Source organism: Pan paniscus, chromosome 10, assembly GCF_029289425.2.
Source record: "Pan paniscus chromosome 10, NHGRI_mPanPan1-v2.0_pri, whole genome shotgun sequence".
NCBI classification, from domain to species: domain Eukaryota; kingdom Metazoa; phylum Chordata; class Mammalia; order Primates; family Hominidae; genus Pan; species Pan paniscus.
In genome coordinates, this window is record NC_073259.2 from 121,826,449 (window position 1) to 121,850,892 (window position 24,444).

General features: G+C 48.9%; 1 long non-coding RNA gene across 2 annotated transcripts in view; it reads right to left on the reverse strand.

Annotated features, from left to right (window-relative positions):
- Nucleotides 1-1,542: 1,542 nt before the first annotated feature.
- Nucleotides 1,543-24,444, reverse strand: part of LOC100988233 (uncharacterized) — a 33,084-nt gene continuing 10,182 nt past the window's right edge. Inside the window, exon 3 of one of the 2 annotated variants that reach the window (XR_158581.6) lies at nt 1,543-4,712. This is a non-coding gene — a long non-coding RNA (uncharacterized LOC100988233). Of the gene's footprint in view, nt 4,713-8,600; nt 8,837-24,444 lie in introns of those variants that run through there. The other variant, XR_004665445.3, reaches the window with a different exon arrangement.

A 24,444-nucleotide genomic window follows, 5' to 3' on the forward strand; every position in this document is an offset into this window, starting at 1 on the left:
CCACACCCAGAGAAAAAACAGAGGAAGAGGGAGAGGGAGGGAAGGAGAGACAGAAAGAGATGGAGAGAGAGAAGGGGAAGGGAAAAGGGGAAGAGAAGGAGGAATGAAGGGAAGAGAAGGAAAGGGACAAGAGAGAAAAAGGAAAACCAAACATAGATGAGGAGACAGAGGCAGAGACATGGAAAGATAGAACATGAGACAGTATGTATCTAGGGGTCTCTTGTCCTCTCCCCAGATCGCCACCCAAGCTGTTCCCACTGCCACCCTTTTATCCACCTTCCCCAACCTGGCGTGAAAATCCACACCTTCCACCCGTCCATGCCAGGTTGCAGAGGGCTGTCCAGCTTGTTCCCTACCCACAGGCTTACTGATGGGGCTGTGGTGGGCGCTGGCTGTCTCTGCAGTCATCTGTCTTGGACTCATCTAGATCCTATCGGTTGTAAGTACCACCGACCACACTGACCTATCTGCTGCCCCGCTGGCCTCCACCCCGGCTTCCCTATTGGTCCATCAGAACAATAAATGTCCTGCTGTCACTTTCTATTTGCCCACCACCCCTCCTGCTTGGACCCAGGACAGGCAGGGCCACAAAAGGAGATTTATACAATAAGATCCTATCCCTATGCAACTGTCATCCTCCACCCATCTGCAGAGGGGCAACTAGGGGCAGGGGGCTCTGTGGGGGCACCTGCAAGGGGCTCCACCATGGTCCTCACCCCTGGGCAGCAGCAGCGGCACTGATGGATGAAGAGGCCAGCTTCCCTTGCACTGTCTGCCTGCACTCCGCTCAATACTTCTCAGAGTGGCTCTATTTGTGTCTATCCGGGCACCATTGGAGTGGAGTGGATCCTGCTGCCACCTCCCCCTCCTCACCTCAGCCCCTCCGTCAAGAGGGAGGCAGTGAATTCAGCCAAATCGCTTCACCAGCCTTCTGCCTTCTGGTGCCCTGGGCAGTGAGCATGGCTGTGGCAGTCATGAGATGAGAAGGCCTCCCAGGACATGTCACATGCAAGAGGGCATGTAGATGATGGGTCAGTTTGAAAACACGTGCATCTACTACGTGCCAGGAACCATGCAATACATGCGGGATCCGAGGCTCCATTAGACATGTTCCATGCCCTTGGGGAGTCTGGTGAGTTAGGCAGGGAATGTGTCCAAAACCAAATAAGGATGAAGGAAGCACCAAAGTAAGTGTCCCTTTGTGTGCCACGATCACTTGCTTATCCTTCAAATATTCAGTATGAAATGGTCACAAGTTTCTGCACTTGGTCACTGAGAGGCTGGGAGGATGAAATATGTAGAATGCTCAGCACAGTGCCTGGCACCTGACAGGCCTGCAGTAAATAACAGGCAGCTGGATTGAGGCTGCCGGGGTGCAAGTTCCAGCTCAAGCTTGAGCAAGCCCTTAGTGTCTTTTTATTTCTGTTTCCTCACCTGTAAAATGGGAAGAATCATAGTAAGTCCCTCATCAGGTTACTGTGAGAGTGAAATGAATTAACATGCATGCAAAGCTCTTAGACCACTATCTGGCACGTCCGAATCTTGTGGAAGTGCAAGCTGTTTTTATTATTACAGCAGTGCCCCCTGACCTGAGGGGGATACATTTCAAGACTTTTAGTGGATGCTTAAAACCATGGATAGTAATACACAGATGGTCCCCAACATATGATGGTTAGACTTATAATTTTCTGACTTTACAACGGTGTGAGAGTGATATGCATTCAGCAGAAAACATACTTACAGTACCCATACAACCATTCAATTTTTTACTTTAAGTACAGTATTCAATATATAAGAAGAAGCTGGGCACAGTGGTTCACGCCTGTAATCCCAGCACTTTGGGAGGCCAAGGTGGGAGGATCACTTGAGGCCAGGAGTTCAAGACCACCCTGGGAAACAGTACCTCGTCTCTACAAAAATAAAAATTAAAAGATTAGCCAGGTGTGGTGGCACGCACTTGTATCCTAGCTACTCAGGAGGCTGAGGTGGGAGGATGGCCTGAGCCCAGGAGTTCAGGGTTGCAGTGAGCTATGATCATGCCACTGCACTCCAGCCTGAGTAACAGAGCAGCCTGTTACTCAGAAAAAAAAAAAATTAAAATTAAGAGATGAGATATGCAATGCTTTGTTAGAAAATAGGTTTTGTGTTAGACGATTTTTTTTCAACTGTAGGCTAGTGTAAGTGTTTTGAGGATGTTTAAGGTATGCTAGGCTAAGCTCTGATGTTTGGTAGGTTAGAGGTATTAAATGCATTTTCAACTTAAAGATCTTTTCAACTGAACGAAGGGTTTATCAGGACATAACCCTATTGTGAGTTGAGGAACATCCGTACTGTTTTTTCCTATACACACATGCCTGTGGTAAAGCTTAATTTATAAATTAGGCACAATAAGAGACTAACAACAATAACGAATAAAATACAACAATTGTAACAATATACTGCGATAAAAGATACGTGAATGCGGCCTCTCTCTTTCTCAGAATATCTTAGCATACTGTACTGTACCATGGGTAAAGGGGACTACTGAACATGCTAGCTATTGGTTTTACTTTCCTCGATGCTGCAGTTCTTTGGGAGCTTGAGGTTTCACCTGCAAAATGGGGATAATAGCAGTTTATCTACCTAATAGGTGAGGATTAAAAGAGATAATGTAGGGAGATAATGTATATTCAGGGCAACTTGAATCTATGTTCCTGGGTAGAAACATTATTTTTAATAAGACAGATAATGTATGCAAAATGCCATCTTAGTCCATTTTCTGCCGCTATAACAGAATACCACAGACTGGGTAATTTATAAGGAAAAGACATGTATTTCTCAGTTCTGGAGGCCGGAAGTCCAATAGCAAGGTGCCAGCATCTGGTGAGGGGCTTCTTGCTGTGTTATCCCATGGTGAAAGGAGGAAGCACAAGCTAACATGAGAGACAGACAGCAAGAGAAAAGGGGGGTCCACTACTGCGATAAGGGTGTTAATCCATTCACGGGGGCAGAGTTCTCATGACCTGATCATCTCTTAAAGTTCTCACCTTGCAACACTGTTGCAATGGCAATTAAATTTTAGCATGAGCTTTGGAGGGGACATTCAAACCACAGCAAATGCTTATCTCAGGCGTGGTGCTTAGCAGGCACACAATATACTCGTAGTGATGATTATCTGTTCACACAAGCTTGTGTTGGAATAATTAAGGTATTTGACTTCTCTGTCCTCCAGAGGAGGTTCATAGTGACGTACGTGGTAGCAAATATGTATCATAGGTGCTGTAACTACATAAAACAAAGGCACATGGGTCTGGGCAGCTAGGATAGACAATTCCAGTCTCATCTACATCTACTCTTCAGGCAGAGGAGGCATCCTGGCACCTCCATGCCTTTGTGCTGGTAGGATTTTCCTCCCTGTATTCATTTCCTAGGGCTGTCATGATGAAATGTTACACACTAGGTACCTTAAAATAACAGATGTTTATCATTTCACTGTTCTGAAGGCCACAAGTCCAAAATCAAGGTGTTGGCAGAGTTGATTCCTTCTGGAGGCTCTAGTAGAGAATCAGTTCTCTGCTGTCTCTCTTTTCAATTTCTTTTCTCATTTCTCTTATTTCTATATGCATTAAGACTCAATCTGGCTTAATGCCAAAGGGTATTTATGAACTCAAGTAACTGCAAAGTCCAGGAGATCGTGGTGGCTTCAGGTGCAGCTGGACCCAGGGGCTCAAATGATATTTTCAGGCATCTGCTCTCCCACCATCTCTTGGCTCTGCTCTTCCCTTATTGGCTTTATTATCAGGCAGGCTCTTCTATCACAGATGCACATATTATCAGTAGCCCAGCAGAAAGAGAGTGCCCCTTTCAGAATAGTTCCAGGCAAAGCCCTGCATGTCACTCCCTTGGTCTGGCTTGAGTCCCAGGTCCAGAGTTGAACCAATCACTGTGCATTTGGTTGTCCAGGCTTGAGACCTTCACTCATTTATAACTGGGGGAAGGAGGTAGTGCCTTCAAAGGGAAATTGGTTTGAAGTTTCTATACAAAGGGGGAAGGTATGATGAGCTTGCCAAAATACTGACTATGCTCCCCACTCTCCTTCCTTTCCTCTGATTCCACCTCAAATGCTGAGCTGGACTCATGATGTGTGCAGAGACCCTGAGTCCTGGGTGTTCTCCAAGAGCACATGCTAAGTGGTGGGTGGGGTGAGAAGAGACAAGCGTTTGAAAGTTGAGATGTCAGGGCAGAAGAAGACCACTCAGCACCAAGAGTTTCTTTTCAGGGAATAAAAATGTTGAGACTTGAGGCCATCAGGTCCACTGCCTTAGTAGTATAAATGGAGAAACTGAGACCGAGGAGGTGAAGAGACTTGCTTGGGGTACCCTGTGAGTCAGTGGCAGAGCAAGAAGCAAAACATTCATCTCAGATTCCTGGGCTGGTCTTCATTCCTCCACACACTTGCATGGTCAGATGGGTGGTTGTTTTGTGGGATGTAGCTACCTGCTTGAAGGAGACTCTGGAGATGGTGCCCAAGAAGAGGTGCCATTTTGGATGGACACTGAAGGATGAGTAAGCTTTTGCCAGGGTAGAAGGAATGGAACCCATACATCCAAATCCATACATCCTTCCATTCTCCCTTCTTCTCTTCCTTCCTTTCTCTCCCTCTCTCTTTCATTTGATTCTCCCTCTGGCCCTCCCTCTGGTGTGACTTTGGAGGGAGTGATCCTGGCTAGCACCTGGGAAGAGAGGGAAGAATTTGTTACAGCATCCAGGACTGAACCCATGAGAACCTGAAATGGAGGGGTAGTGATGAGACCAGAAGTCATAGCGTTCAAAAGCTTCCCAAGAAATGCAGGTGTCCAAGCATGGAGGGTGCAGCTTCCCAGGAACAAAAACAAAACAAAACAACAGCCTCAAAACCAGGAACTGTACCTCCCTTGCCCAGAGTGGCCACTAAAAAAATTAATTTTATTGTGGTAATCATTTTGCATTGTATTCATATATCGAATAATCACATTGGACATCTTGAATATATGCCATTTTAACTTTTCAATTATACCTCAATGAAACTGGAAAATAAGTAAATAAAATAATGAAAGACAAAAATTCCAATTCACCAGTGAGTTCAGGCGCAGTTCCCTGGGGATAGCAAAGTTTGTGTGTTACAAATGCTTAAGGAACAAAAGGGAAACCTCGGAGTTGGAGAAAACCATTTAAAGCTACATGCCAGCCTCTACTTCCCCTCTGTCCAACGCCACACAATTTATAATCCCAGTCTCCCTGGCAATTAGCCCAGATCTCCCTCCACGGGGAGGGGTAGTTAGAGCTGGTCATGTGACCACGGGGTCACATGGCCCAGAGCTGGGCAGAAGCAGTCCAGGTCCTCAAAGTGCTCCATGTGCTTTGCTCTGTGGGGCTGATTTGTCGCCCCTTCTGTCCCAGCTTGGCCCGCTTGGAGGAACACCTGCTGTATTGGGGTCTGCCTCTGCACTTCCCAGCCTGGTTTGCCTTCTCCTGTGCTAGAGGGGAATGACTGGGAGAAGAAGCTGGGGTGGTAGGCTTTGTGGCCTTGGCAAGTCCTTTATCCTAAAAATGGAGGCTCCTAAGTGAGCCTTAGTCCTCTCCTAAGTGAGCCTAAGTGAATGATCTCCTAAGTAAGCCTTAGCCATTTTCTAAGTGAGCTTCACCATGGCTTTCCTCAGCTGCAAACTCCAGGAGCTGCCCCTCTCAGGGACAGCAACAGCTGAAGTCCTCATGGAAGGGGGAACCTCTCCATCCTCATCCCCTCACCCCCTGCACCTCTGGGAGGTTCCTTTCCCACACCAAGCTTGTTCCCTCCCCACTTTAGGTTTCTGCATTTGCTGTTCCCACTGCCTGGCACACCATTCCCCCAGCTCCTCCAGTGGCTAATTTCTTCTCATCCTTGAGGTCTCATTTTAATTGTCGCTGTCTCTTGTCATCCAATTACTGCCTACCCTCACCCCAGTTCCCATCATTGCCTCATCACCACATTTCTCCGTCTTCACAGCACTCACCCTATCTGAAACTATTTGTTCATCTGTCTATTGCCCATCTCCCTTCTAGAATGCAAACTCCATGACGTGTGTCCCATCTTACTTGTCTTATTCACAGCTGAATCCCCATTCCTGATAACTGTGCTCAACACAGTAAGGACTCAATAAAGTTCATGAATGACTGACTGCCTCATTTTGCAGATGAGGAAACTGAGGCTCAGGGAGAGTAAGTGATTATCTTAAAGTCCACCACAAACTATCTGCAGACTCTGAAGTCCTTATTCCTTTCTTTAGGTTATACTTTTCCCCTCATCTGTAAAATGGGGACAATGATGGCTCCTGACTCTAATGAGAAAGTTACAGGACCTAGGAATACCCCTTCCTCTAGGTGGGAACTCGAATTAGAACAACACAAGCCCAGGTTTCTTCTCCCTCTTCAGGTGGGAAGCCTTTCAAACAGTGCTAGCAGTGCCCAGGGAAGGAAACCATAAAACCCGTGACAGCATGGTTTATTGCACCCATGCAAACACACCCCCAGGCCAAATCAAGTTTCTCCCAAATCATAAAACCCTAGAATGTCAGCGCTGGCAGAGAACCGGGGGACTGTGTAGCCTGGAGGCTCCCAGACCTCACTCAGCAATGGCCTTACTTGGGGAACAATTTTGAAACTCAGATTTCTAGGCTCTACCCTGAGCATCTATGCTAGTTGGAAGTGCAGAGGGTTTGCTGGGCTCTAACACCTGGAAAAAACAAAGGGAGGAAGCAGGATGGGGCATGGGGTCGGGTCAGACCACAGATGTGCAGATATGACACATTTCTGCCAGCCCAGTGGGGAGCTGCAGATCAAAGGTGATTAGAGGAGTCCTCAGTTGGGCAGAAATGACCATGGCCTTGGTGCCACTGCCATGCTCACTGGCCAGGTGCCACCCTAAGGAGATCATGCCCTCAATCTCCCAGGGCCTCGCTCAGCCACTGGCCAGGGGCATCCCAGAAAAAGCATGACCTTGAAGGAAGCAAACACAGATGAGCTGGAAGTTATCTACAGAACACACCCCCGCAGCGGGGCAAGGAGGCTTTTCTTGAAGGGAAGGCAGCGCATCTCCATGCTGCTGCACTGCTCAAATCCATAAATCATAAAATCCCAAATCATAAAACCCTAGAATGTCCCCTGGAGGGACCTGAGATTTGGTATTTTAGTAAGTTCTCTGAGTGCCTTAAGCTCCTAAATGACTCCTTTTCCAGTGCTCTTTCCTTTGCTCAAGCTTCTCCAGGCCAGCACAGTCAAGATGAGCATCCATCCCATATCTGGTAGCCACATTTCAGGAGAGATGGAAAGAGGCAGGTGGCCCAGGCTTCAGGATCTGAGAGAGATGGTTTAGGGCCTTGGTTCTCAACCAAGGGTAATTGTGTCCCCAGGAGACATTTGGCAATGTCTGGAGACAGTCTGGTCATAACAACTGGGGCAGGAGGTGCTAGTGGCCTTTAGTGGGTGGAGGTCAACGATGGTGCTAACATCCTACAATGGATAGGAGAGTCCCCACCCCAAATAATTATCTGGCCCAAAATGTCAATAGAGCTGTGGTTAGTAAATCCTGGTCCACGACCTTCCTGAAATAAGGGATGGTATTTGGTGAGTACTAGGTGCATTTTCCTGATTTTGGCTTCCCCAGTTTGGGCTGTGACCCAGACTAGGTTAGGACCTTCTGTCCTCTGGGCTCTGGCTTGCCAGAGCCATCTGGTGCCTAAACCTGCCATCCTTGTGTTCCCTCCAGGCCTTTGCACTTGCTATTCCCCCTGCCAGAACAATCTCTCCTACCCACCCCCAGCCTTCTTCATCACCTGATGCCTTTATTCATCACTTACTCTGTGCCAGGAACTGTGCTCAGTACTTGCCTGGTTTTTCTCATTTAGTCCTCACAAGCACCACCCTCTGAAGGTGGTGTGATTGTTGTCCCCTATTTAGAGATGAGGGAACAGAGACATAAAAGGGTTAAGTGGCTTGCCCAAGGCCACACAGTCAGGGAGTGATAAAGCTGGAATCCCAGCTCAGGCAGGCTCCAGAGCCCAGAATCCTAACCACTGCACCACCCTGCCTCCAACAGTTGCCTTCCCACACTGTCTGTCCGTGCACTGGTCCGCAGCCTCCTCCAGGCTCTGGGCTTGGTGTGGGCAGGGACCTTGTGCCTGGCATGGTTCCTTTTACAGAAGGGGCCCTCTGGAAACATTTGGTGAGTGGATGAATTCATAGCATTCTGGTCTCCTTTCTCAAAGCTCTATGGCTACACTCAGGTCAGCATCAGAAGGCAAAGAGCCTGTGATCCACCGTTGAGTTAGAATTGAGCATTCGAGTTCCTGGTTCTCATTGGAGAGTGATGGAAGAAATGACCACTTGAGGAAGGCTTCTCTAGGTTTGGTGGAAGCCATAGACACCTATGTTCATTACTGTGACTCCATGTCCCTTCTGTGAATGGTCACAGGATAGAGCTTGCTTTTGAGGACATCATGTCTAGGGAAACACTGGGCCCCTTCCTCACCTTGGTGTTTCCAGTGCTGGGTGTGGTGCCTGCTGAACAGTGGTGCATTAGATTCCAAGGGCAGCTGTAATAAATTGCTACAAACTATGTGGCTTAACACAACAGAAATTTATTCTCTCATGGTTCTGGGGGCCAGAAATCCAAAATCAAGGTGTCAGCAGGGCCATGCTCCCTCTGAAGTCTCCAGGGGAGGATCCTTCGTTGCCTCTTTCAGCTCCTGGTGGCTCCAGCCATTCCTTGGCTTGTGGCTTCTTCACTCCAGTCTCTGCCTCCATCTTCTTGTGGGTATGCATGTGGTCTTCTTCTCCTTTTCTGTATAAGGACATTTGTCATTGGATGTAAGACCCACCCTAAATCTAGGATGAGCTTATCTTGAGATCTTTAACTACATCTGCAAAGACTCTATTTCCAAATAAGGTCACATTCACAGGCATCAGGGGTTAGGAACTGGACATATATTTTTGATGCCGCTATTCAACCCATGATAGTGAAGTAGTTACAATAAAACAACAGTATTGGTATCAATGATACTGATATCCACGGTTAATTATTCAGTTCCAATCCTGAGTCCTTTCCATATGCCTTGGCCTTATTAAAGACTTTTTTTTTTTTTTTCAGAGTCTTGCTCTGTCGCCCAGGCTGGAGTGCAGTGGTGTGATCTCGGCTCACTGCAACCTCCGCTTCCTGGGCTCAAGCGATTCTCCTGTCTCAGCCTCCTGAGTAGCTGGGACTACAGGCACCTGGCACCATGCCTGGCTAATTTTTTTGTATTTTTAATAGAGACAGTGTTTCATCATATTGGCCAGGCTGAACTCCTGACCTTATGATCCGCCCGCCTTGGCCTCCCAAAGTGCTGGGATTACAGGCGTGAGCCACCATGCCTGGCTGGCCCTAAAGACTTTACCTGCAGCGTCTTCTTTGATACTCACACCAACTCTCACTCCTCCCCAATTCACAGACAAGGAAGCTGAGACTCAGAGAGGCAATGTGACTCTCTTCCAAGGTCTTAAATTTCCAAACCTGGCTGTGCATCTGAATCACCTGGGGTGGGAGAGCTTGTCTTAAAAAAAAAAAAGCAGATTCTTATACCTTATCCACAGATGCTTCTGACTTATGAAGGTCTAGGATGAATAAAAAATCAGCATTTTTATCAAGAGGAAATTTCCTCCTAGTTAGGTTTGGGAATGTGTCCTGGTTACTGTTGCTGTGTAACAAATTACCCTGCTCCTTAATGGCTTAAAACACTCATTTTAATTTGTTCTGGGTTTTGTGGGCCAGGAACTTGGGAAAGGCTCAGTTGGGCGGTTCTCACTTGAGGGTCTCTCATGCGGTTGCAGTTCACATGTTGGTTGGGGCAGCAGTCAGTTGAAGGCTCAGCTGGGCTGGATGTCTGAGATGGCTGCCTTCTGGTGACTGGCAGGTGATGCTGGCTCTCTGTCAACAGGGGCTTCTCCAAGTGGCTTCTTCAGCATGGTGGGCTCAGGGGCACTGGACTTCTCAGAGAGAGGCTCACAGGCTCCAGGCATGAGGAGATCACACAGCATCACTTCTTCCATATTCTTGGTTATAAGTGAGTGACAAGCTCATCCAGATTCAAGTAGGGAGAGGAGGGGGACAGAGACCTCACCTCTCAGCAAGAAGACAGTCAAGGAATTTGTGTTCATTTAAAAAAAAAAGACTATGACAGAGTGGCTGCACATTACCTAGCAATACCTTCCTTTTGTCTTTTGGCCGAATGTTCATTGAAGTAGGTTATTTTAAGATGAACATTATCCTGGAAAAAGGACGTCAAGCCAGGCTGGAAGACCTCACTCCTACCTACCCCATCCACCCGATTCCCACCCCAACCAGACTGGAGAAATGTTGTTTAGTCACCAAGTAGGGGGACAAAAAAGAGAATGGAAACTTCTATGTCGGCTCTGACACTTTCTCTCCCTCAATCCCATCCATGCCATCTGCTGTGGTCTAATGTTTGTGTCCCCCCAAAATTCCTTGCCCTTAATGTGATGGTATTAGGAGGTGGGGCCTTTAGGGGGTGGTTAGGTCATGAGGGTGGAGCCCTCATGAATGGCATTAGTGCCCTTAGAGAAGAGACCCCTGAAAAATCCCTTACCTCTCCCACCACGTGAGGACACAGCTAGAAGGTGCCATTTATGAACAAGGAAACAAGTCCTCACCAGACACCTAATCTGCTGCCATCTTGATCTTGGACTTTCCAGCCTCCAGAACTAAGAGCAATAAATTTCTCTTGTTTATAAGCCAACCAGCCTATGGTATTTTTGCTACAGCAGCCCGCATGGACTAAGACACCATCCCTCGTCATGGGAGAGAGGAGGAAAGAAGGAGGTCTCTGTGTTTCAGTATGAACCAGTTCTAAAGGCAGCCACAGCCTTCTGGTTCCCGAAAACAAAAGTGGATCGGGGGTTGTCTGTCCCTTGCCCTCCCTTGACAAACACTTCTCCCTCTATCTTTCTGGGTGACCAGCTCCTATTCTCTTTGCCTCAGTTTCCCCTCTATATCTGGGCTGAAACACAGATTGCAAACTTGTTAACAGATTTCATGTATCCCTTTTAATGCTTTTAATCTGAATGTGCCGTCATTTTTAAAAATAAGAAAATTTCACCTTTAAGCAAAATCTGGTTTAAGCAAAATCAGCACAGCTGGCCTTTCTGAGCCCCTCTTCCTGCATGGCAAAGACTGAATAGTGGCCACCCCCATACAGGGGCCGGGGCTCACATGTTGCCCATCCCTCAATGCCTTTCAAGTGTCTTCCCACCTGCCCAGCCCCTGCAGGCATTGGAAGCTGCAAGCCATGGTGTACATTGTACATTGTGAGTTAGATAGCTTGATGCCCACTCTGCAGATGAGGAAACCGAAGCACAGAGAGTTTAAGCAACTCCCCTGAGGCCAAATGCACAGGCGATTTCAGGGCCCAGATTCAGGACTCCTTCTCCCTTTTCTCCACAGGCACTGCCGCCTCTGAGTGGTCAGCACTGCCCCTCAGAGAGAGGCCTACCTGGTTCATTTCCCAGAGAAGCACCTGAATGATGCTCCTCCCTGTTTATCTCTTCGAGGGGCTAGGCTATTTCAGGGCCAACCTCCTCACCATCTTCACCTGCAAGGCATTTCTCCTACAAGCTGGGAGAAGCCTGTTTCAGAGAAGATTCAAGAGACAGAGCAGATCCTGCTTAATGAGCAGTGGGCAGCAATGGAAGAATGAATGTCCAAGGAGTGGGGGAGGGGATGCTGTAAGGAGAACCGGTGAGGGCACCCAGTGACTTCACGGAGCTGGCCACCCTCTCTCCTGTTGGTGCCTCAATCCACGGGGACTCCAGGTAAGAACTACCTGTGCCATGAGGGCCCTGTCGGCTCTCAGCTCCCATCAGGCTCCTCCTGTGCCCAGTGCCCCCAGAGAGCAAGGGGTCCGGGGGTTCCTGCCATTCATTCACTCATTTGCTCATTCATTTAACAGCACAAAGTGTATTTACTGAGCAACTACTATGTGCCAACACCAGGAACTGCCTTAGGACTGGGAACACAGCAGAGAATAGGTAGAAAAAGAATTCCTGTCCTGGGGGAGGTGACAGTCTGTTGGAGGCGGCAGATGGTAAATAAATACATTGACACACAAAATCATATATAGGAGGACATGCTATGCAGGAGGAGCAAAACAGAATAAAAGGCCAGACAAGAACGATAAGGGTCCCTATTTTACATGCGAAGAAAGGAGAGGAGGGGAGGGGAGGGGAGGGGGAGGGAAAAACCCCACTTCCCTGCAAAGGGACATTTGTAGAGACAGGGGTCTTGCTATGTTGCCCAGGATGGTCTTGAATTCCCGGCCTCAAGGTAATCTTTCCATCTCAGCCTCCCAAAGTGCTGGATTAAAGGTGTGAGCCACCATGCCTGGCTGGGGCAAACGGGCATTTGAGAAGCCACTGGCATGAACTAAAGGAGTGGGCCATAGAGGTGGAATGTTCCAGGCCAGGAACAGCAGGTTGGAGTCCCTGAGTGGGCTGGGTACCTGGGGCACCCAGGCCAGGGTGGTAGGGATCAGGGGAGATCAGAGAGATCACAGGCAGGATCTGGTAGGTGCTTGGTTTTAGCCTGCGTGAGATGGGAGCCGTGGAAGGAGTGATAGGATCTGACTTAGGTTGTCAGAGGCTCACCCTGGCCACCAAGTGGGAAATGGATGTGGGGGGCAGTAAGGCCAGGATGGAAGCAGGGAGACCAGGGAGGAGGCTCTGGTGTCATCCAGGTTAGAAGCAGTGGGGGCTTGGACCCACGTAGGTGTAGAGGCAATGGGACAAAAAGGTCAGACTCATGGGGAAAGTGACAGGTTTAGAAACCTCCACCCCAGCCAGCTGTCCCTCCTCCCTTTCCTGTATAGGTGGAAAAGGAGCAATAAGTGATAGGCCCATTTCCAGATTCCTGGATGGGTGAGGGAAGGGCTCCCAGCTCCTCAAAAAAGATGCCCTGCTGGGAATCCACTCAGCCTCCCAGGAGATGGGGCCTGGGAAGCCACATTGGGGTTAGCAGCAGAGCTGGTGAGTTCAGTGCTTGGGCAACGGTATCAAGTGAGACCCACATTTCCCCTCTAGTCAGCCTCTCTAATGCTGGTCAGCCATCTCAAAATGCATGTCTTTTGCAAGAAGGGTCTATTGTGGCTCATGACATAAGGGCTAAGTCTCCACTCTGCCACTTACTAGCTGTTCGACCTTAGGCAAGTGGCTGCACCTCTGTGAGCTTTAGTGTTTCCATCTGTAAGTTGGGGACCTTTAAATAGTGCTTATCATCTCAAAGGGTTACTATGAGGATGGAATGAGATAGCGTAATGAAAGCGCTTAGCACAGTGCCCGGCACTGGCCCTGTCAGAAATGGCCATGATATCTAGGAGCTCTTCCTATCAGGAGGTAGAGTCTGTTTCCCCAGTCCTTGAACCTGACCTGGCTCTGTGTCTTGCTTTGTCTCCTAGAATGCAGGGGAAGTAATGTTGTGCCCATTTCAAGCCTCAGCCTTAAGTGGCCTTGTAGCTTCGGCTCTTGGAACCTGATGCCTACAAGCAAGGAAGCCTGTGCCAGCCTGTTGGATGATGAGAGACCCCTATCCCTGTGGACAGCCAGCCAGCCGCCAGACACGGGAGTGAGGCCTAGATCATTCAACCAATGTTCAACCTACCAGCTGCCTGCAGACACATGAGCAAGACTGGCCAAGACCAGCAGAGCCAGCCCACACCAAAAGTGTCACCCAGCCAACTCACAGACTCACAGACAAAATCAATTGTTATTCTGAGTCCTAAATTTGGGGGTGGGTTGCTGTGTCATAAACACCAACTGACCCAAAGCCAACTCAGCTTGTGTGCCTTCCTGTTGTCTAGGCTTAGCACAGGTGCCATACTAAATAATGCCCCACCCCAAATGTCCACATCCTAATCTCCAGAACCTTTGACTATGTGACCTTCCATGGCAAAAGGGATTTTGTGGGTGCGATTCAGTTAAAGATCTTGAGCTGGGGAAATGATCCTGGATTATCTGGGTGAGTCCAATGTTGCCACAGGGATCTTTATAAGAGGGAGGCAGAGTCAGAGAAGGAGATGTGATAATGGACGCAGAGAGAGAGAGACTGGAAGATGCTACACAGCTGACCTTGAAGAAGGAAGAAGGAGCTACAGGCCAAGGAATGCCGGTGGCCTCTACAAGCTGGAAAAGGCAGAGAAACAGGCTCCTAGAGCCTCCAGGAGGAATGTAGCCCTACTGATGCCTTGATTTGGGGACTTTTTTTTTTTTTTTTAGAGATAGGGTCTTAAAAAAAAAACCCTATCAAAACTCAGAACAATGATTGATTTTGTTTGTGACTCTGTGAGTTGGCTGGGTGAGTCTTTTGGTGTGGATCTGACCCTTGGCTATATTGCCGAGGCTAGCCTCGAACTCCTGGATTCAAGCGATCCTCCTGCCTCAGCCTCCCAAGTAACTGGGACCACAGGCATGCACCACTATGCCCAGTCTCAGGACTTCTGACCCTCAAAACTGTAAGAGAATAAATGTTTGTTATTGTAAGCCACCAGGTTCGTGGTAATTTGTGACAGCAGTAACGGGAGGCGAACACAGCATACTAGGTCTCTGTGCCCACTGCACTTCCTGCCTTCTGATTAAAAGCAAGCTGGGAACCCGTTTTCCTTGAGACAGATGACCCTGACTATTGACAGGTATAAGGAATCAGAGTAAAAACAGCAATCATAATAACAGTTACTATTAATTCTTGAACCCTTATCACATGCCAAGCACATTAGGCTAATGGCTTTGTATATGTTATTTCATTTAATCTTCACCTAAGTCATTTGAGGAAGTACTATTTCCAGCCCCATTTTACAGATGGGGAAACCGAGGCTCAGAGAGTTTCTAAAACATACCCAAGGCCACACCACTAGAAAGTGGCAGGAGAGAGTCACATCCGGGTCTGTATGATCCCTGACGATCAGACACTCAAACCTTCCCTGGGCTCAGCTCATGCAGGAGGAACCCTCTTCTCCCTCCCATCTCTGTTTTGCCTCTTCCCCAGGTCGGGCAGGGGGGCTTCCCATACATTTCCCTTACTCTCAGCCCCTTTTTCTTTCTCCCTAAGCCTCAACAAAAGGCTCTTTCACTCTTCACATGCCATTTTATCCGGCACAGACAGCCTGGCATTTTTGAGAGGAACTTTATTTTCTTTTGGCTTTCTCTCTGTTTTGTAGCAAAGAAAATAGAAATTGCAAAATTATAGACAAGTTCTCAGACTGTAGATTTCTGATCCCAAGAATTCCCTGCAGCCAGGACCGGTTGGCACTGATGACTGGCACAACACCTGGCTTCCCCTCCTCCCAGCTCCAGGCCTCCACCTGCTGGGCGGCATCTTGTCTCCCATCCTTGCGAGAGATTTACCTAAAATTAACAGTACACGATGATCTCACTTGTAGAGGACGTCTGTGACTCGTACTTGACTCCTTGTTATGTGAGAAGCACTCCAGTTCTTTTAGGGGAACCGCAGCTTGCTCCCTCTCAGGCCAGGTGGCCTTGATGTAGCTGACTCCACCCCCAACTTGTGGGAGAGGCAGGTGACCCAAGGCCAACGACAGTGCCACATCCCCTCTCCCATAGTGACTGGTCCAGGCACGGGCATGTGCCCCAAGATGAGCCAATCTGAACTGAGGAACAAGGATGCCTGTGTCTTTCCTGGCACTATCGGGTAAAAGTCACTCTCATTTTTGTTGTGGTCAATGGCTGAGCAGCTGGCGACCATCGTTGCCAATGTATGGGGAGAGGGTGCCTGAGGCTGAAGCCAACACAGAGGAAAGTACAAGTGAGGTTTCAAAAAAGACAAACTCTTGAGGCCATTGTTTGAGGACCTGGATCCAGCTGTGCCTGAAGTCCTAGATATAACCATTAACTTTTCAGTCAATGCGAACATAAATTGCTTTTTGCTTAAGCCACTTTGTGCCAGGTGTCTATCACATCAGCTTGACCAATGTAATAGCCAACGTTTATGAAGACCTGTTTATTTTATTTTATGTTTTTGAGACAGAGTTCCACTCCGTCACCCAGACTGGAGTGCAGTGGTGTGGTCTCGGCTCACTGCAACTTCTGCCTCCCAGGTTCAAGTGATTCTCCTGCCTCAGTCTCCTTAGCTGAGATTACAGGCGCCCACCACCATGCCCAGCTTTTTTGTCTTTTTAGTAGAGATGGGGTTTCACCATATTGGCCAGGCTGGTCTTGAACTCCTAACCTCAAGTGATCCACCCACCTTGGCTTCCCAAAGTGTTGGGACTACAGGTGTGAGCCATTGCACCTGGCCAGAACTGTTTTAGTTTGGGTTCTCCTGAAAGCAGAGCTTGAGACAAGGACTTGGGTGCAGATAACTTATTTGACCAGTGATTTCTGGAAGCAGGAGTGAGGGATGAGGGAGAGTAAGTCAGGGAAGGAGGAACGTCAATGTAAAAGTGCCATTACAGATAACAAAGACTCAATCTCTCTGGAACCTGTTGAGGGGTGTAGAGAATGCTTTCCAGAATTGTCTACTGAAGACCAGAAGACTGCAACAGCATCCACTGTCCTTCACTGTCACGAGGGGCTGACCCCAGGGGTGATGTGGTAGGCAGAATGATGACCTCTAAAGCTACCCATTTCCTAATCTCCAGAGCATGTGAAATGTTCGGTTACATGGCAAAGGGTATTAAGGGTGCAGATGAAATGAAGGTTGCTAACCAGCGGACCTTAAAACAGGAAGACCATGCTGGGCTATCTGGTGGGCCCCGTGTAACCACAAGAGCTCTGATAAGTGGAAGGGAGGGGATGAGAGAGGGACAAGCAGAGATGGCAATGAGAGAAAGACTCAGCCCAAAACATTGCTTGCTTTGAAGATAAAGGAAGGGACCATGAGCCAAGGATTAAGGGCAGCTTCTAGAAGCTGGAAAAGGCAAGGAAACAATTCTCCCCTAAGCCTCTAAGGGTGCAGTTCTTGATTTTTAGCACAGCGAGTCCCATGTCAGGCTTTTGACCTCCAGAACTGTAAGATAGTGAAGGGGTATTGTTTCAAGCCACCCAGTGTGTGGCAATTTGATACAGTCGCTATAGGAAAGTAATACAAGTCATAACCCTCCATGTCCAGGCTGCATTGTGTATGGTTGAGTGGACTCCCATCACATCCAACAGGGCCTAAGACCAAAAGAGGAAAGACACACAGCTCATGCTGGAGGCTGTGTGCTGTCACCATGGTGAATCTCAGTTTGCTTGCACAGAATGGCCCACTGCAGCTGCAACTTAATTAGAGTTGGGCCAAAGGAACACCATGACATGGGTAACCAGAGGCAGCTGCCACAAGCAGTTCCTTTGTGCCAAGCACTGTGCAACTGAGTAACTCCATCCCTGCCCATGCCAGACATCACTAATCAATTATAGCATTCTTGCTCCATAAGTCCAGACATGGCTGCAACATCATTCCTCACATAGTGCTCCAGGCAGGCATTACCGATGTGATTGGAGTTGGAAGGGTCAAGAGGTTCCATGGCCATTATTGGTTGAAGATGAAGGAAGGGGCCGTGAGCCCAGGGTTAACGGCAGCTTCTAGAAGCTGGAAAAGGCAAGGAAACAATTCTCCCCTAAGCCTCTAAGGGTGCAGTTCTGGATTTTTAGCACAGCGAGTCCCATGTCAGGCTTTTGACCTCCAGAACTGTAAGATAGTGACGGTGGTGGATGAATCCACCATCCTCCTCAATAGCAAAGCTTCAAAATCCTAAAATTGAGAAAGGAAAATACTCTTGGGAACACAGCTCTGCCTAAGAGAAATGTTACTAAAGGGATTCCAAATTCTTCCCTATCTCCACCCTATGTCCACATTACCCCAAGATTTGCCTCTTCCCTTGGGTCTTCTTATTACTTATATGACTACCACATGCTAGTAGATTACTAGTGTCTACAACCATGAAAATTGCTTCTACTTATTGAGCACCTATTCCATGCCAGACACTGTTATAGACCTGTCGCCTAAATTTTAGAACATTCTCAGAATGAAGGTATTATCCCTACTTTGAAGGTGAGGAAATTGAAGTTCAGAGACATTAAGTGCCTCTTACTAGCCTAGGGTCGTATCATTGCCACTCCTAGTAAGGGAAGTGCTCCCTTAAATGAACAAAACATAAAAGCAAGCTGCTTGCATTTAATGATACAGCATGAGGGGCCGGGCGCAGTAGCTCACGTCTGTAATCCCGGCACTTTGGGGAGGCGGAGGCGAGAGGCTCCCTTGAGCTCAGGAGTTTGAGACCAGCCTGGGCAACATGATGAGACCCCACCTTTACAAAAAATAAAATAAAAAATTAGCCAGGCGTGGTGGTGCACGTCTGTAGTCCCAGCTACTCAGGAGGTTGAGGTGGAAGGATTGCTTGAGGCTGGGAGGTCGAGGCTGCAGTGAGCCATAATCACGCCACTGCACTGCAGCCTGGGCAACAAAGCGAGACCTTGTCTTAATAATAATAATAACAATAATAATAAAGTATGAGGACGGGGCTCGGATAGCTTTAAAATACTCAGAGCAAAAATGGGAGAAGTATGTGAAAAGGGGACTCATTCCCTCATTTATTCATCCAGAGTTTCCTAAGCAGCTACTATATGCTGGGTGCTGGGCCTACGGCACTGACTCTGCCAGATATAGTTTCTATCCTCATGGAGTTCACAGTCTCCTCGGGGAGGAGAGACCACACACAGGCCAATACACAAACAACAAACTTCCAGATTGTGACAAGTGTCCTGGTGGGCATGAGGAAGGTGCCAAGATAGAGAACTTCAAGATGGCCTCTTTGAAAGCAGCTCTTTTTCTCCTTACAAACTCCCTCCCATCTGCTTTCTGGGCTTCTCCCAAGCAGGTCACTTTTATCCTCAGTGCCCAGTGGTACAAGTCCATTTTCTCAAAAAGCTACCCATTTCCCATCATGGTTCTCATTTCAGTCTCCCTAATCATTTTGGCTCATCTTCCTGTATTAATTAATTAATTAAACATTTATTGAGCTTTGACAGTGTGTATGAGGATGGCCGTATAGTTCGCTCTGACTCTGTGATTACCCCCATGAACTCTATTATCCTGGGCTCCCAAAACCATGGTGACTGAGGTATGAGGTCTACAATCCATATGTTAATAGACTGCTAGAGCCATAAGGATCCTGGAGTTTATTTGCAGAGTTTGAAAGTTCACCAGCACTTTGGAAGGCTGAGGCAGGAGGATCACTTAAGCCCAGGAGTTGGAGACTGGCTTGGGCAACATGCTGACACCCCATCTCTACAAAAAATACAAAAATTAGTCGGGTGTGATGGTACATTCCTATAGTTCCAGATACTCAGGAGGCTGAGGTGGGAGGATCACTTAAGCCCAGGAGGGAGGTCGAGGCTGCAGTGAGCTGTGATTACGCCACCATACTCCAGCCTGTGTGACAAAGTGGGACTCTGTCTCCAAAAAACAAACAAACAAAAACCCACAAATTCCTACAGAGGGCAGGCAGTCACCATGAAGGTGTGAAAAGTAGCTGGGTGTAAGACAATAGGGAATGGTGGAAACTGTGGTAAACTGGAGACCTCATACTCTGCTTAAACATGGGGACTACTCCTCCTTTCCAGCACATGGCTGCCATGTGGAAATACAGGTCCAACATGCAAAGATTTTCCTATTTTTTTGAGAACCCAGAAATTAAACATTTTTTGCAAACTCTCCCAACTTTTAAATGCTGGCAATTAATGCAACTAAAAATAAAAACTGAATGGGGAACAGGGGGCTCATTGCCCATAGGCTGATCTGACTCTCCATCTATAACACTTTTTGTGTTACAGATGGGGAAACTGAGGCTCAGAACAGAGAGGTGGTTTGTCTAAGATTTCACATGGCAGCTCAGTAAAATTGGCCCATTTTCCTTAGGACCAGAAGCCCATGGCGCCTCTTTTCCAGGGTCACCAACCCTTCCCCAGGAACTCCAGGGCCAAGGAATCTCCCTGTGGATGGGGACCAAAGTGGGAGGTGGAGGCAGAGTTTTTCTAAGTTCAGGACTCAGCATGGGCACCCACATTCCTGATGCATTTTTCAGAGGCTGGAAAATGATTCCGGGTGTGTGGACACAAGAGTCCATGTTTTCACTCCAGGTCTCCCCCTTTGTGTCTCTCAGTCTCTCTCTGTCTCTGTACCGTCTATCTGTGTCTCTCAGTCCATTTCCTGGTCTCTCTTCTTTCCGTCTCTCTCATCGTTTCTGCCCGTCTGTGTCTGTCTCTCTTCCTCTCCTTTCCCTCTCCTTCTCTCTCTTCCTGCTTCTCTCTCCCGCTTGTGTCTCTCTGCTCTGTCCGTTCCTCTCTCTCTCTCCGCATCTCTCCCTTCAGCTCTGCTGCTCTCCCTTACTCCCTTCCCACACCCCCATCCCCCCCAGGTCTCTCCTCTCCTGCCCTCTGAGTCCCTCTGGCCACCATGGAAAGGTTACTGTAAACGGGAATGAAGCTGAGGGCAAAAGTAATCAACCCCCTGGCTGACCTCCGATCCCACTCCCCACGCCCAGGCTGGCTCCAGCGGTGCCCCCTCCCCCGCCACAACCCCGGCCCCCCTCCCTCCCCACCCCCAGGTCCCCTTGCTGACAAAAGGCCTATCTTCTCTCTGCCTAAATGATTTAAATTCTAATCAAACATCATTTATAGTACATCTCGGAGCCGTCTCCTGGGAGCTGCTCCCACATGAGACGTTGCCATGGCAACCGGGGGGTCTTGTTTCAGAAATGTCAGATTGTATTATTGTCTTCACACTTCTCTGATAACCTGGTGTCTCTCCCTCTCTCTCTCCCGCTCCCTCACTCACACCACCATCCCCAGGATTTTATTCCTCCTCTTTCTCTCCCCCTCTCGCTGCCTTTCTAACCTCCATTCAACCCCCTAGACTCTTCCCAGGACCCCCCCAGTCTTCCTCCAGCCCCAGGACAAAATGGCCTGATCGATTTCATCCTCCAGCCTCTCGCCAGGCCCAAGGCCCCCTCCCGTGCCTCTGGCCCCGGGGCCTCCTCCCTTTGGGAAAGGTGTCTTCCCCGCCACCACCCCTCATCTTCGGCAGACACGCTCCCCCCTCTAGGGGTTTGCTGGAGTGCTCTGCTGTCATTTTATTTTGCTAGATATGAAAATGAGACATAGATTTTTTCCAGCGATGCGTATGTGAAGTTCTAATCTGGCTTTTCAGATTTTTTTTCTTTTTGGGGAGGAGGTAGTGGTGGGAGAAATCAGGCACCAGGCTCTTAACAGGATCCAAATGGAGAAGCACAGCATGGGGCAAAAGATGTGATGAGGTGTATGCCCTTGTGCATGTGTGCATGTGTGTGTGTCTTCATGTCCGTGTGTGTGCACGTGTGTGTGCATGTGCCTGAGTATATGCATGCAAGAGCATGTATGTGTGTATGTGTGCTCATGTGAATGTGCACTCATGCCCGTGTATGCATGTGTGTCCATGCATGTGTATGCATGTATGTGTGTGTGCAGGCCAGTGCCTATGCCCTATGTGCATTGTGTACATGCGTGTGTGTGTTCATGTGTGTCCATACCCATGTGTGCATGTGTGCATACATACATGTGTGTTTTTTGTGTGCATGTGCCTATGACCATGTGTGTGCATGCATGTGTGTGATATAGGAGATGTCTTTCCCAGCCTGGCTGTTGGCACCTAACAGACAGCTCTCAGGAGCTATGCACTTGCCCTGGTTGTCGCACAGTCCTTCCTGTGCATAAATGGGCACGTTTCAATGATATTTTCACATTTAGGTTAAATTCTTCACCCTGTCTGCTGCGGAGATGCATTATCCCTGCCATAGCCCAGAGAGATTTCTCTAAACCCAATGATCCCCTCATTCCACAGATGGGTAAGCTGAGGCCCCAGGAGGGGCAGTGGCATGTTCCAGGTCCAAGGTCACAGGAGGGCCAGAGGTGGCACTGGAGCAGAAGTTTCCCTCTGCCAGGCCACTCAGGAGACTGGCCGGGTCTCAGGGCTGGAACTGATGGAGCCCCACTGCCCCTCAGAGATGGCACCTTGGAGGCACAGGCTGGCAGCATTTGTGCAGCCCCTGCAGGCTTTTATAGGGCTGGCAATGATGCTCACTGCGTGCCACACACTGCTAAGCCATTACAAGAATTATGTCATTGAATCCTCAGAACAACTAGGAGGAGGGTCTATCATTATTCCCATTTTGCAGCTGGAGAAACTGAGGCTCTGAGTGGTGATGTGAGGCAGCCTAAGTTTGCAGAACCAGTAAATGGCAAAGGTGGGATTGTCTGTGGTTCTACAGTGCACCTTTTCCATTCACCACACTGCTTCCTGCAGTGAGGGACAGAGAAAGCCCTGCCCCCTTGAGTACTCAGAAGACTGGGAAGTGCATTTGGCTTTGTCCCTGACACCCCGAGAGTCACATCAGCGAGTTCAGGGATCAATTGCAGTGGTCAGGAGCAGCAGTGTGGGGTGGAGGGCCTGGGATGGAGCAACCACAAAACGTGATTCAAAATGTCCCCAAAAATCTTATTCCCCTATTTCACAGATGAGGAAACTGAGGCTCAGGGAGGGTCAGGAACTTGTAAACGGCAAGGATGGTGCCCAGCTGGGTCTGAGCAACTCTGGTGATTTCTACTGTGTGATGAGGAGCAGACAGCCTGGGTCTGCCCCTCCCTGGTTGAGTGACCCTAGGATCACTCCCTGCTTGTCCGGAACCTCAGTTTTCCCATCTGTAAAATGTGGATCAAAAGCGTACGACCTATGTAGGATGGAAGTGAGGATGACCTGAGTTAACACTGGCCAGCACTGGTGCCTGGTGCAGGGAAGCCCTGGATAAAGCTCTGTGTGTGATGCGTGTTTTGCAGCCGGGAGCGCCTCTGCTTGGATCTAGGCCTCTTCTGTGGCTGTTTTCTTTCTGCCCCTGTCCCTGCAGCTGAGTGAGGTCAAATCCTTAATACCTGCCAGATTCCCCCCTTTCCCTGTTTTTTTTTTTGCCCATCTCTCCAGTGAATGGGGCCTGGAAGAGCAGTGTGTGGGCTCTTATGGGCCTTCCACCCCTCTAACCCCATGCCTGGTACCTCTGCAGCCCCACCCCAGCACACATAGTAAGAGAGAGAGGCTGCCAGGGCCCAGAGTGTGCCACCTGTGCAGCCACGCACAGGAAATTCTTATTAATTTTTTAACATTTTAATTTCTCGTTGGATTTTAAGAAGTATGGACCTGGTCTCGACCTAGACACAGCCAGACACGGAGAAACACGACCCGCTGTCTCTCACTGACTCTCTGGTTTCTCACTGTCTCTGTCTCCCTGGGAGTGTCTCTAGATCTCTCTGTGTCTCTCACTGTCTCTGTGTCTCTCTCTGGTGTCTTCCTGTCACTGTCTCGCTGGGTCTCTCACTGTCTTTCTGGGTCTCTCAGTCTCTGTTTCTCTGTATCTCTCACTTTCTGTGTCTTTCTTTGTGTCTCTCACTGTCTCTGTGTCTCTCTCTGGGTGTCTCCCTGTCTCTGTCTCTCTGAGTCTCTGTCTCTGTGTCTCCCTGGGAGTGTCTCTAGATCTCTCTGTGTCTCTCACTGTCTCTGTGTCTCTCTCTGGGTGTCTCTCTATCTCTGTCTCGCTGGGTCTCTCAGTGTCTCTTTGGATCTCTCAGTCTCTGTCTCTGTGTCTCTCACTGTCGATGTCTCTCTCTGTGTCTCTCACTGTCTCTGTGTCTCTCTCTGGGTGTCTCCCTGTCTCTGTCTCTCTGGGTCTCTCACTGTCTTTCTGTATCTCTTGGTGTCTCTCACTATCTCTCTAGGTCTCTTACGGTCTTTGGGTCTCTCTCTGGGTCTCTCACTATCTCTCTGTATCTACCTCTGGGCCTCTCTCACGGTCTCATTGTCTCTCTGGATCTCTCACTGGCTCTCTGTATCTCTCTCTCTCTCTCTGGGTCTCACTGTCTCTCTGTCTCTTTCTGGGTCTCTCACTGTCTCTGGGTCTCTCGCTATCTCTCTCTGGGCCTCTCTATATCTCTCTCTGGGTCTCACTGTCTCTCTGTCTCTGACTCCAGGCGTACGACTCAGCCCCAGGGACAGCATGTGGAAGCGAGAGAGACAGGGAGAGAGACAAGGCGTCCCCGAGTCGCTGAGTCCCAGCCGGAGAGTGAGGAGGCGCCCTCGGGCCCCGCCGCCCCACCCGGCCCCCGCGGCCGCCCCCAGCATGTTTGTCCAGGGCAGGCCGCATTGATCCGCCGCGGCCGCGCCACCGTCTGATAAATCCCGGCCGCGGTAATGAACCTCCCCGCACACCGCTCACAAAGCACACACTAGCCCTGGCCCCAGCGGTTAATATTTAACTGAATAAGGGCCATAAATATGGAAAATGGGACTTTTAATTAAATAAGCAGCTTTTAAAAGGGCCCTTGGGCGGG